We start from the raw sequence: 15,577 nt of genomic DNA on the forward strand, positions 1-15,577 counted from the left end.
AGTCTGCCCTTTGTCAAAGTCGCTTATGTCAATGTTTTTCCTCATCTGCGGTCCATATTGTCGCCGGAATGATTCCCCATTCGTTTCTACTTTATTTATATACTTTCCTTTTCGCATCAGGTCCACACACCACCAGATGGAATCACTGTCATGTTAGGCCGCTGTCAGTGTATATTTTTCATTACCATTTGTAATTGGAACTGATACACTGTACCGTTGGTACAGGCAGACTCAGTTAGGACGTAGTAAGTTGTGTGCACTACAATAATGTTTGTCTACACTTTGTTCCGTGAGCATCAACTGAGCGACCGCTACGGTCGCAGGTTCGAATCCTGCCTCGGGCATGGATGTTTGTGATGTCCTTAGGTTAGTTAGGTTTAATTAGTTCTAAGTTCTAGGCGACTGGTGACCTCAGAAGTTAAGTCGCATAGTGCTCAGAGCCAACATCAACTGACAGCCAACATGGTGAAAGGGTACAGTACCGCCCGACATTGAAAATAGGTACAACATACTTCATTATTTTTGTCGGAACAACACATTTGTTTTGTAAAATAACTCAATTTCAATTAATACAGCGATGCCGGATACCAGTGTGGGAAAGAATGACAATTTATTTATTTAATTTGAAACGTCCCATTATAACAATTATACAGGACTGTGCTTAAACTGACACACAGTATTTTTAGCGCAACGCAATCTGACTTTCAAAAATCCATACGAAAGAATGGCCCTGACTAACATTAACCTATACGTTTCACAAATCACTTACCTCACAAAAATCTTCGGTACTGCAGCTACTGCAATACAGCTAGCGCCACTACTGCCAGCTAAATAAAAGATTCAAAGTATGGAAGGCACTAACTACTGATAGGGATAGTTAGCAAATGAAAGATATTAATAGAGAACAAACACTGTATTTACCTTAATAGTCATAATATATATAGCAGTTCATGACAAATTACAAAACTCCGCCATCTCTCTCCCCACATCCACCACTGCTGGCGGCTCACCTCCAACTGCGCAACGCTACGCGCTGTTCACAGCCAGCTGCCTAACACTACAATGGCGAGTATTACAACAATGCAAAGCAGCCACAGACTGCACACAGCACAGCCAGTGATTTTCATACAGAGGTGGCGTTACCAATAAAAAAACCTAAACAGCCTACTTATATAGCCCCATGCTCCCCACAAAAAATTTTACAAATTGTTTTGGGCACTGGGCAACACATATTTGTTAAAATGTTTCATAATCGTAATTCCAATTACAAAGAAATCAAATGCACATACTTATTGATACAATGTTGGTCAAAAGCTAAAATTTTCTCACAGTCCATAAAGATAGTCCTGATCATTCATCATAATAGTAATTACAGTTTTTTTTTTCTCAAAGTCTGAGCAGTAAAAGAAATTGCACACGGAAGTAGTGGATTTCCATGCAGTCTTGAAGAAGTAGTGTTGTCCTTCCAACGGAAAGACAGTGCTGACTCTTGACATGCTGCCAGGTAATGCGCCACAACAGAGCAAACCCACAGCAGAGTCAGTCGAAGTTGAAGAATATTGGTACATAGGTCATCACAGAGCAGACCCACAGTAGTCCTGGTAGAGATTATGGGATTGGTAGGCCATCAAAGATGCAGACCCAATGTAGTCCTTGTAGAGACGGCCAGCAGCCATCTGTTGCGACTGTGCAGGTGCACAATCACCATCAAAGAGTCTTGCGGAGAATATAGCAAGTCCATAAACCACCACTTGTGCACTCACAAATTTTTTTGGAATGTCCTTAGAACCAGCAATGCTGTTATCCAGTCCGTTGCTGAATTATTAACACACGTGTAAACACTAACAGTCCCTACTTCTCACATATTGTCCATATACTATGACCAACAGAAACGTGTGCAGTGAAATGGAACTTACAAGTTACTTAATTTGATGACCTGGTGTCAGTTACAATTTTATAACATAAGAATACAATTACAAAGGTACAAAATACATCATTAAAGAACATAACAATACAGATAACATTTGTAGTACAGGCTTTACAACAGAATAGAAATAAACATATACATCAATGTTACAGGAATTATGAGATAAGTAGATACATAAGAGATCAGAATAAATTTTGAAACATCAACTTCGCACATGAGCATTAAAACAAAACAGAATAAATAATGTCTAAGCATATTTACAAGGTAAATAACATATTATTAATGCCAATTATATTTGAGGACAACAGTATCCCTCATCATAGTTCATGTAGCTGAGTATTAGAAAAATTCTACAACATAAGTCTTATCAGATAAACATATAAAGACAGGAAGAACATAAATACACAAGGGTACACAAACAGATAGTGGGATAACACAAGGAAAGGACAGGGTTTGTTTTACTGCAGTATTTTGCAAACAAAACTTTCTTTACTTCTTGGAGATCTCCCTTCATTCATCATTATTCCCAAAAAGTCCTATCTATACCTGCTTTCTGTATTCTATTCATATTTCTTTCAAAATATTTATTTTTCAGTCTACAGTACTCATTTTGGCCCAAATCTTTTTTAATATAACTTCTCAATGCATTCTTTCCCTATTGTCCATAGTCAGTTTCTTGTATAGTCTACCCCCTCTTAAGCTAACTTAAATCTACTGAGCTCAGATGCTAAACTAAAGGACGAGGCAATGCAGCAGCACAAAACAATTAACACAAACAGCAATGATCAAAAATACAAATGGGGAAGCAAGCAGCATAAATTACAACTAATATAAGGCAATGAGCAGCAAACAAGAAAAATAAATCAGTAGTAAACTGGCTTAGCAGAGTAACACAAAGTCAAATTCAGTAACACTATGCCTGGCAAACAGCAGCTTATATTTAAACATGACAAAGCTCAAGCAGAAAAAATATTACACTAAAAATGGCCATGTCTAATACCTATGTCACATCTTAACACTACAGTGATGCATCACGATAACTTACTCTACCAAAAAAAATTACCAAGTAGTTGAAAAGAAAATTATGTATGCAGTTACTGTTATTAGTCCCTTCTTATTGTTCTTTCCATTCCAAGAGCTCCTTTTTTTAAGAATGTGGATTACAAAATTATTATTTAATAGATCTGTTGACAGAAAGTGTTCACATTAGCAAATGCATTTTATTTTATAAAAGCAATGCTGCAACACAGCTGGAAACTAGATATCAAATGAAATAAGCAACTATGAAAAGCAAAGCACAAAAATATCATTCAATAGTCATGTGACATTTCATAAGTTAGTAGAAATTCTCTCAACTCTCGTAGAAAGACACTTGTCCTAATCAGGTGTGCAGTTGTACGAATATTTCCCATCAATTCATAAGCATTTCAGTAAGTAGCACAAAATACGAGTAATCATATGTTTCCAAGTAATGAGCGTGTCGTATTTGCGATGCTTTCTACAAAGGAATATCAATAGCGAGGTTAATGGCCTCTTTTTTTTCACCTAATGGCTGTTTCTCCAGGTGGCTGGCACAGGTGGCCGCTCAAGACGCATTACGTCAAGGTCACTTACCTTTCTTACCGAAATATTTACGACAACAGTTTCTGCTACAGTGGCAGTCTCGTATAAAAATATTTCACAGGTCAAGAATTTTCGTTACAAATCTGTAGAAACAAAATCCTATTGATATAACAGTGTCCAAAAAATTTTCGTCGGCATTGTAATACATTCACGCATTTACATACATTTTATAACTCTTAAAGTACGATTCTTGGTTTCCAACAACCTGTTTCACAAACCAGAGTGAGTCCCTAACCACTACTCATTATTCCTTACCTTATTCGTCGATACTTCTTCAATATTTTATGATAACAGATACGTAGAATAACTCACATAGCATCAGCTTATTGATCATAAACATACCGCAACAGCATAATACACATAGTCATCGTAATTATATCATAACACCTCAGTCAACTCTCAAAATCGTCGTAGCTTCCTCCAATAATTTCAAAACCTAAAAAAAATTCTCTGCTCATTTCAAAAGTGTCATCTACCTGAAACATACTTCAAAAATCATGATCCCATACCAAATACATCATTCAGAGCTCTCATAGTATCACAATGGTTCCGAAAAAATATGAACAGTTCACAAAGTACAGACAAAATACAATTTCGTAAGTGTGAAGTAATCCAACTCTGTAATTGCGTAAACATGTGTCACTGACGTAATAAAAAAAAATGTTTATCTCTCAGTTAAATGATCAGATAGCTGTGTATAATTTGTGTATTAGAGGAATATGGTACCGATGTGTAAAGTTGTATAAGCAAATACCATATTAGCTAGGGCTCCTTGTGCTTGCCAAACACATGGTACACAAAGTAGGCGTGTACCCCCCTGAGGATTAATGTAATTATACCCTCAGGTGTTACAGATTACAGCAATGGATTGAAATGCATCACGGAAAACCCTTGTATCATTGCATTTCAAATATCTTAAAAAAAAATAAATGTGTTAAGTGCAAAATCAATCACTCAAATATGTGTACTGTAACGCTAAACTGTGCGTCATGCTGTAAGATAATCTCTGTGGAAGTCTCGTAGGTATTGTCATCCGAAAGCTAAGTTCTGCAGAAGTCAATGTACTTACCTCATGATAAACAAAAGTGAAATGCTTTGCGTATAGATATCGTAGTTATTATGCTTATTGGCGTGATGAAGAAAGTACTGTACAGTAACATATTGTTGTGCCACGAAAAAGGCTGTCTCATTGTTGCTATACCACAAAAGTTACTACTAAAACATGTTTTACTTTCCAGAATAATACAGAAAAACTGTGCAGATATAAAACAGAAACAGCGCAAAAGCAACATTGTAAATTGTCACTCATTACTAGCGTCGTGGTAAAACCGTGTAGTTGTCACATAAACTAACCACTGTGTCGACTGGTATCTCACAGAAAGTACTTTAAATCCAGAATGTATTATCGAGTAAACCAAAATGTTGCATTAATCTCATTAGCAGTACCAGTACGTGTCCTAAGTATGTAAGCCTGATAGTCGTTACGTAATCGTGCAACTAACAAGCAAGAATGTACAAATAACAACACTGTGTAGTCTGTTCACTATAACAATGCATTCGTAATTTCTGTTTAAAAATGTTCTCTTGGTTCTTGATTGGATATTTAACTTCAAACATTGTTGTATGTTAACAGATTCTAAGTCTGACAAAGCTTACTAGCAATGTAAAGTGAAAAGTTTTATGGCAAAGACAAATTTAAAAAGCAGATTATCTTTCAATAAACGGTTTTACATGTGAAATGTGGTGTAAACCTTTACTCTTCATAGTACTCAGACTTTCAACTGAAAAGCAATTGTCGTGTTTTATACATCGGTAAAGAATGCTAAAATTTTTCTCAAGGCTAATGTCTTATTTTTCTCGGAGCCAGCGGGCGCACGCGGCTGCCTGCTGTGCGAGTCATTGTCTGTCTCTTTGTTGGCGCGCGCCGTTATTGGGATTAGGAGACCTAACTTCTACAAATTCACTCTGACGAGAAGGCCCTGCCCTGTTTAAATCCCGCCAGTTCTGATGCAATTCAGGTCTGTCGTTACGAATATATCGTCTGTCGTCATGTCGGTAGGTTCCGTAGTTTCTTCCTTGTCCGTCACGTGGTGGAGAATTTCTCCCTGAATCGTAACTGTGCGCCGAACTGTTGCGTCTGAAGTTATTCTGTCTCCCTTGATAATAATTGTTTTGGTTCCCATATTGTCTGTTTCTATGGTAATCTCTATCATGTTCATTACTATGGAAGTGCGATCTTTCTCTGTACCTATTATTCTGCCAACGGTTGTCATATGGGTGGTGTTTTTTTTGGTTACGATTTGTGTTGTGAGAATAGCCTTGTCGCGTCCAGTTATTATTTCTTTCATCGTGGAATTGCGACGGATATGACCTGTAATTGTTGTGTTCCTGTTTCCGCGTTCCGCGATTGTCAGTGTCAATTTCTAATTCTTGTAAGACTCCCTGAAACGCTTCAATGTCGTCTTTGCAACGTCCTGCCAAAATAATGTGTCGTAAATGTTCAGGTAATTTGATTAAGCAAATGCGGATGAGTTCTGAGGGGCTGTATGGGTTTGAAAGATACTGATTCTTGTGCAACATGTCTTCAAAATATTTGACAAGACTGGAAAATTGAGATTGTTCAAAGTGTTTCATTATCATGATGCTATGTTTTACTCGGTCTTGTGTAGCTTGAGACCAATATGCTGAGAGGAACGCATGGTAAAATTCTCCTTCACTGTGACAATCGTGAATGACCGATCGCATTCTTACAGCTGGTTCATTCTCCAAGTAAATCCAATGACCAGTTGGGAGGAAAACAATGAGAGAATTGATGGAGCCACGCTTATGGATGAATGTCGTTGGCAGAATTCTTAAACGTTTTGAATTTACGCGTAGTAATGAACAGCTTATAGTCAAAATCATCGTGTCGGCGAGTAGCATATCGGTCATTGTTAGGTCGTGTCGGCCGTTCCATCTCAAAATTCGGTGCACATTGCCAATTTCTTTCATAACTTCCGAAATGCCCTGTGTTATTATTTTGTGGTTGTTCCGTATTTCTATGTCCGTCTTCCCGTATTGGGGCGCGAGTGTCCTCTGAAATACGTAATTCTTGTACTACCTGTGTCAGCTGATCTTGTACTGCCCGGATTTCTCTTTTGTACTGTGTATTGATTTGATTTTAATTTTGTTTGAATTTTCTAATTTGTTCATACTCTTCTGTGTCAGTGAAGGCTACAGGTCTTGTGTCATTCAGATCATCATCTACCTTTGTAGATAAGTTAGTGACCTGATCCGAAAGTTCGGCTACTTTCTCCGATAGTGAACACATTTCCTCAGTGTGTTTTTCTGAACCAAGTTTCAGAGTGTCCATTTGTGTTGAAATCGAATCTACTGTGTCCTTCAAGTTTTCCTGAGTTTTTGCAAGTTCCGTAACCGAATCGGTAGATGCAACTGAGTCAATTTTAGCCCACAAGGTCTCATGATTTTCATGAACAATGGTTTGCAGTTCTTTTATGGCTGCTTCGTGATTCTGTAATGCATTTTCATGCCGCGAAAAAATAGGTTGAAAATGCTCACAAATTTGTGTTTCCACGTCATTACAGACTTTTTGACATTTCTATTCAATGTTATGTAACTCAGTAGTTAAATCTTCACGTGTTTGTTCAAGTGTGGTGTCTAACTTTTGAAGATTTTGTTCCATTGTGTCTAACTGTTGCTGTGTTTGTCTCTGGTGTTGTTCCATTGTGTCTAACATTTGAAGATTTTGTTCCATTGTGTCTAACTTTTGAAGCTTTTGCTGTGTTTGTCTCTGATTTTGTTCCATTGTGTCTAACTTTTGAAGACTTTGTCCCATTTGTCTCTGATTTTGTTCCATTTGTTGCATTAATTGCAATAATAATGTATTAGTGTCTGGAATCTGTTTCTCTATGCTTTTTGGCAGTGCATTTTCACCGGCAACATTCACATTTTGACAAGCAGAAAATGTGTCTTGACTCATTTGAGAAAACGGTGAGGACCCAAAACCTGAATCTACAGTATTTGCGAAACTGTGTCCTGTCATTTCGGATTCCTGAGGCGAGCTGTTGCCGACCGATCGATAGATAATGCTTCCCTGTTCACTACCTGTTTCACTGTCTACACCATTATTTGCCACCCGCTCCATTTCCCTATGCACAATTACCAAATTACTACTTTGAACATTAGTTAATTCATTACACGGTGGCGCTAACACACTGCTTTCGTCTTCGCTGTCATTTCTCAGTTTACTTTGGAGCCTAGTGTTACGTTTTTCACACGCCATTATTGTCACAATATTTCACACGACAACACAGAAAAACACAATTTGAAGAGCAAAAATAGGGGAACACATTAACATAGCACTGAAAATAATATCTAGTTAATTGCAGCTGCGGAATACTTGGTGCAAATCTACATGCGTGCCACACCTGTTTTACTGTACAACAATAAAAGACTGCAACTACAAAGGAGATTCTCTCTACAATTACGCGCTAGCAATAAACAAAATCTACACTAATTACACAAACTACAAGAAAAAATCAGAAGATTCCAGTCAGGTATCCTAGGCTAAGGGTCGACATATGAAACGTCCCCTTATAACAATTATACAGGACTGTGCTTAAACTGACACACAGTATTTTTAGCGCAACGCAATCTGACTTTCAAAAATCCATACGAAAGAATGGCCCTGACTAACATTAACCTATACGTTTCACAAATCACTTACCTCACAAAAATCTTCGCTACTCAAGCTACTGCAATACAGCTAGCGCCACTACTGCCAGCTAAATAAAAGATTCAAACTATGGAAGGCACTAACTACTGATAGGGATAGTTAGCAAATGAAAGATATTAATAGAGAACAAACACTGTATTTACCTTAATAGTCATAATATATATAGCAGTTCATGACAAATTACAAAACTCCGCCATCTCTCTCCCCACATCCACCACTGCTGGCAGCTCACCTCCAACTGTGCAACGCTACGCACTGTTCACAGCCAGCTGCCTAACACTACAATGGCGAGTATTACAACAATGCAAAGCAGCCACAGACTGCACACAGCACAGCCAGTGATTTTCATACAGAGGTGGCGTTACCATTAAAAAAACCTAAACAGCCTACTTACATAGCCCCCATGCTCCCCACAAAAAATTTTACAAATTGTTTTGGGCACTGGGCAATACATATTTGTTAAAATTTTTCATAATCGTAATTACAATAACAAAGAAATCAAATGCACGCACTTATTGATACAATGTTGGTCAAAAGCTAAAATTTTCTCACAGTCCATAAAGATAGTCCTGATCATTCATCATAATAGTAATTACAGTTTTTTTTTTCTCAAAGTCTGAGCAGTAAAAGAAATTGCACACGGAAGTAGTGGATTTCCATGCAGTCTTGAAGAAGTAGTGTTGTCCTTCCAACGGAAAGACAGTGCTGACTCTTGACATGCTGCCAGGTAATGCGCCACAACAGAGCAAACCCACAGCAGAGTCAGTCGAAGTTGAAGAATATTGGTACATAGGTCATCACAGAGCAGACCCACAGTAGTCCTGGTAGAGATTATGGGATTGGTAGGCCATCAAAGATGCAGACCCAATGTAGTCCTTGTAGAGACGGCCAGCAGCCATCTGTTGCGACTGTGCAGGTGCACAATCACCATCAAAGAGTCTTGCGGAGAATATAGCAAGTCCATAAACCACCACTTGTGCACTCACAAATTTTTTTGGAATGTCCTTAGAACCAGCAATGCTGTTATCCAGTCCGTTGCTGAATTATTAACACACGTGCAAACACTAACAGTCCCTACATCTCACATATTGTCCATATACTATGACCAACAGAAACATGTGCAGTGAAATGGAACTTACAAGTTACTTAATTTGATGACCTGGTGTCAATTACAATTTTATAACATAAGAATACAATTACAAAGGTACAAAATACATCATTAAAGAACATAACAATACAGATAACATTTGTAGTACAGGCTTTACAACAGAATAGAAATAAACATATACATCAATGTTACAGGAATTATGAGATAAGTAGATACATAAGAGATCAGAATAAATTTTGAAACATCAACTTCACACATGAGCATTAAAACAAAACAGAATAAATAATGTCTAAGCATATTTACAAGGTAAATAACATATTATTAATGCCAATTATATTTGAGGACAACAGTATCCCTCATCATAGTTCATGTAGCTGAGTATTAGAAAAATTCTACAACATAAGTCTTATCAGATAAACATATAAAGACAGGAAGAACATAAATACACAAGGGTACACAAACAGATAGTGGGATAACACAAGGAAAGGACAGGGTTTGTTTTACTGCAGTATTTTGCAAACAAAACTTTCTTTACTTCTTGGAGATCTCCCTTCATTCATCATTATTCCCAAAAAGTCCTATCTATACCTGCTTTCTGTATTCTATTCATATTTCTTTCAAAATATTTATTTTTCAGTCTACAGTACTCATTTTGGCCCAAATCTTTTTTAATATAACTTCTCAATGCATTCTTTCCCTATTGTCCATAGTCAGTTTCTTGTATAGTCTACCCCCTCTTAAGCTAACTTAAATCTACTGAGCTCAGATGCTAAACTAAAGGACGAGGCAATGCAGCAGCACAAAACAATTAACACAAACAGCAATGATCAAAAATACAAATGGGGAAGCAAGCAGCATAAATTACAACTAATATAAGGCAATGAGCAGCAAACAAGAAAAATAAATCAGTAGTAAACTGGCTTAGCAGAGTAACACAAAGTCAAATTCAGTAACACTATGCCTGGCAAACAGCAGCTTATATTTAAACATGACAAAGCTCAAGCAGAAAAAATATTACACTAAAAATGGCCATGTCTAATACCTATGTCACATCTTAACACTACAGTGATGCATCACGATAACTTACTCTACCAAAAAAAATTACCAAGTAGTTGAAAAGAAAATTATGTATGCAGTTACTGTTATTAGTCCCTTCTTATTGTTCTTTCCATTCCAAGAGCTCCTTTTTTTAAGAATGTGGATTACAAAATTATTATTTAATAGATCTGTTGACAGAAAGTGTTCACATTAGCAAATGCATTTTATTTTATAAAAGCAATGCTGCAACACAGCTGGAAACTAGATATCAAATGAAATAAGCAACTATGAAAAGCAAAGCATAAAAATATCATTCAATAGTCATGTGACATTTCATAAGTTAGTAGAAATTCTCTCAACTCTCGTAGAAAGACACTTCTCCTAATCAGGAGTGCAGTTGTACGAATATTTCCCATCAATTCACAAGCATTTCAGTAAGTAGCACAAAATACGAGTAATCATATGTTTCCAAGTAATGAGCGTGTCGTATTTGCGATGCTTTCTACAAAGGAATATCAATAGCGAGGTTAATGGCCTCTTTTTTTTCACCTAATGGCTGTTTCTCCAGGTGGCTGGCACAGGTGGCCGCTCAAGACGCATTACGTCAAGGTCACTTACCTTTCTTACCGAAATATTTACGACAACAGTTTCTGCTACAGTGGCAGTCTCGTATAAAAATATTTCACAGGTCAAGAATTTTCGTTACAAATCTGTAGAAACAAAATCCTATTGATATAACAGTGTCCAAAAAATTTTCGTCGGCATTGTAATACATTCACGCATTTACATACATTTCATAACTCTTAAAGTACGATTCTTGGTTTCCAACAACCTGTTTCACAAACCAGAGTGAGTCCCTAACCACTACTCATTATTCCTTACCTTATTCGTCGATACTTCTTCAATATTTTATGATAACAGATACGTAGAATAACTCACATAGCATCAGCTTATTTATCATAAACATACCGCAACAGCATAATACACATAGTCATCGTAATTATATCATAACACCTCAGTCAACTCTCAAAATCGTCGTAGCTTCCTCCAATAATTTCAAAACCTAAAAAAAATTCTCTGCTCATTTCAAAAGTGTCATCTACCTGAAACATACTTCAAAAATCATGATCCCATACCAAATACATCATTCAGAGCTCTCATAGTATCACAATGGTTCCGAAAAAATATGAACAGTTCACAAAGTACAGACAAAATACAATTTCGTAAGTGTGAAGTAATCCAACTCTGTAATTGCGTAAACATGTGTCACTGATGTAATAAAAAAAATGTTTATCTCTCAGTTAAATGATCAGATAGCTGTGTATAATTTGTGTATTAGAGAAATATGGTACCGATGTGTAAAGTTGTATAAGCAAATACCATATTAGCTAGGGCTCCTTGTGCTTGCCAAACACATGGTACACAAAGTAGGCGTGTACCCCCCTGAGGATTAATGTAATTATACCCTCAGGTGTTACAGATTACAGCAATGGAATGAAATGCATCACAGAAAACCCTTGTATCATTGCATTTCAAATATCTTAAAAAAATAAATGTTTTAAGTGCAAAATCAATCACTCAAATACGTGTACTGTAGCGCTAAACTGTGCGTCATGCTGTAAGATAATCTCTGTGGAAGTCTCGTAGGTATTGTCATCCGAAAGCTAAGTTCTGCAGAAGTCAATGTACTTACCTCATGATAAACAAAAGTGAAATGCTTTGCATATAGATATCGTAGTTATTATGCTTATTGGCGTGATGAAGAAAGTACTGTACAGTAACATATTGTTGTGCCACGAAAAAGGCTGTCTCATTGTTGCTATACCACAAAAGTTACTACTAAAACATGTTTTACTTTCCAGAATAATACAGAAAAACTGTGCAGATATAAAACAGAAACAGCGCAAAAGCAACATTGTAAATTGTCACTCATTAGTAGCGTCGTGGTAAAACCGTGTAGTTGTCACATAAACTAACCACTGTGTCGACTGGTATCTCACAGAAAGTACTTTAAATCCAGAATGTATTTTCGAGTAAACCAAAATGTTGCATTAATCTCATTAGCAGTACCAGTACGTGTCCTAAGTATGTAAGCCTGATAGTCGTTACGTAATCGTGCAACTAACAAGCAAGAATGTACAAATAACAACACTGTATAGTCTGTTCACTATAACAATGCATTCGTAATTTCTGTTTAAAAATGTTCTCTTGGTTCTTGATTGGATATTTAACTTCAAACATTGTTGTATGTTAACAGATTCTAAGTCTGACAAAGCTTACTAGCAATGTAAAGTGAAAAGTTTTATGGCAAAGACAAATTTAAAAAGCAGATTATCTTTCAATAAACGGTTTTACATGTGAAATGTGGTGTAAACCTTTACTCTTCATAGTACTCAGACTTTCAACTGAAAAGCAATTGTCGTGTTTTATACATCGGTAAAGAATGCTAAAATTTTTCTCAAGGCTAACGTCTTATTTTTCTCGGAGCCAGCGGGCGCACGCGGCTGCCTGCTGTGCGAGTCATTGTCTGTCTCTTTGTTGGCGCGCGCCGTTATTGGGATTAGGAGACCTAACTTCTACAAATTCACTCTGACGAGAAGGCCCTGCCCTGTTTAAATCCCGCCAGTTCTGATGCAATTCAGGTCTGTCGTTACGAATATATCGTCTGTCGTCATGTCGGTAGGTTCCGTAGTTTCTTCCTTGTCCGTCACGTGGTGGAGAATTTCTCCCTGAATCGTAACTGTGCGCCGAACTGTTGCGTCTGAAGTTATTCTGTCTCCCTTGATAATAATTGTTTTGATTCCCATATTGTCTGTTTCTATGGTAATCTCTATCATGTTCATTACTATGGAAGTGCGATCTTTCTCTGTACCTATTATTCTGCCAACGGTTGTCATATGGGTGGTGTTTTTTTTGGTTACGATTTGTGTTGTGAGAATAGCCTTGTCGCGTCCAGTTATTATTTCATTCATCGTGGAATTGCGACGGATATGACCTGTAATTGTTGTGTTCCTGTTTCCGCGTTCCGCGATTGTCAGTGTCAATTTCTAATTCTTGTAAGACTCCCTGAAACGCTTCAATGTCGTCTTTGCAACGTCCTGCCAAAATAATGTGTCGTAAATGTTCAGGTAATTTGATTAAGCAAATGCGGATGAGTTCTGAGGGGCTGTATGGGTTTGAAAGATACTGATTCTTGTGCAACATGTCTTCAAAATATTTGACAAGACTGGAAAATTGAGATTGTTCAAAGTGTTTCATCATCATGATGCTATGTTTTACTCGGTCTTGTGTAGCTTGAGACCAATATGCTGAGAGGAACGCATGGTAAAATTCTCCTTCACTGTGACAATCGTGAATGACCGATCGCATTCTTACAGCTGGTTCATTCTCCAAGTAGCCACACATAAATTCTAACCTGTGCTCCAATGACCAGTTGGGAGGAAAACAATGAGAGAATTGATGGAGCCACGCTTATGGATGAATGTCGTTGGCAGAATTCTTAAACGTTTTGAATTTACGCGTAGTAATGAAGAGCTTATAGTCAAAATCATCGTGTCAGCGAGTATCATATCGGTCATTGTTAGGTCGTGTCGGCCGTTCCATCTCAAAATTCGGTGCACATTGCCAATTTCTTTCATAACTTCCGAAATGCCCTGTGTTATTATTTTGTGGTTGTTCCGTATTTCTATGTCCGTCTTCCCGTATTGGGGCGCGAGTGTCCTCTGAAATACGTAATTCTTGTACTACCTGTGTCAGCTGATCTTGTACTGCCCGGATTTCTCTTTTGTACTGTGTATTGATTTGATTTTAATTTTGTTTGAATTTTCTAATTTGTTCATACTCTTCTGTGTCAGTGAAGGCTACAGGTCTTGTGTCATTCAGATCATCATCTACCTTTGTAGATAAGTTAGTGACCTGATCCGAAAGTTCGGCTACTTTCTCCGATAGTGAACACATTTCCTCAGTGTGTTTTTCTGAACCAAGTTTCAGAGTGTCCATTTGTGTTGAAATCGAATCTACTGTGTCCTTCAAGTTTTCCTGAGTTTTTGCAAGTTGCGTAACCGAATCGGTAGATGCAACTGAGTCAATTTTAGCCCACAAGGTCTCATGATTTTCATGAACAATGGTTTGCAGTTCTTTTATGGCTGCTTCGTGATTCTGTAATGCATTTTCATGCCGCGAAAAAATAGGTTGAAAATGCTCACAAATTTGTGTTTCCACGTCATTACAGACTTTTTGACATTTCTATTCAATGTTATGTAACTCAGTAGTTAAATCTTCACGTGTTTGTTTAAGTGTGGTGTCTAACTTTTGAAGATTTTGTTCCATTGTGTCTAACTGTTGCTGTGTTTGTCTCTGGTGTTGTTCCATTGTGTCTAACATTTGAAGATTTTGTTCCATTGTGTCTAACTTTTGAAGCTTTTGCTGTGTTTGTCTCTGATTTTGTTCCATTGTGTCTAACTTTTGAAGACTTTGTCCCATTTGTCTCTGATTTTGTTCCATTTGTTGCATTAATTGCAATAATAATGTATTAGTGTCTGGAATCTGTTTCTCTATGCTTTTTGGCAGTGCATTTTCACCGGCAACATTCACATTTTGACAAGCAGAAAATGTGTCTTGACTCATTTGAGAAAACGGTGAGGACCCAAAACCTGAATCTACAGTATTTGCGAAACTGTGTCCTGTCATTTCGGATTCCTGAGGCGAGCTGTTGCCGACCGATCGATAGATAATGCTTCCCTGTTCACTACCTGTTTCACTGTCTACACCATTATTTGCCACCCGCTCCATTTCCCTATGCACAATTACCAAATTACTACTTTGAACATTAGTTAATTCATTACACGGTGGCGCTAACACACTGCTTTCGTCTTCGCTGTCATTTCTCAATTTACTTTGGAGCCTAGTGTTACGTTTTTCACACGCCATTATTGTCACAATATTTCACACGACAACACAGAAAAACACAATTTGAAGAGCAAAAATAGGGGAACACATTAACATAGCACTGAAAATAATATCTAGTTAATTGTAGCTGCGAAATACTTGGTGCAAATCTACATGCGTGCCACACCTGTTTTACTGTACAACAATAAAAGACTGCAACTACAAAGGAGATTCTCTCTACAATTACGCGCTAGCAATA

Source organism: Schistocerca nitens, chromosome 5 (genome assembly GCF_023898315.1).
Source record: "Schistocerca nitens isolate TAMUIC-IGC-003100 chromosome 5, iqSchNite1.1, whole genome shotgun sequence".
NCBI lineage: Eukaryota > Metazoa > Arthropoda > Insecta > Orthoptera > Acrididae > Schistocerca > Schistocerca nitens.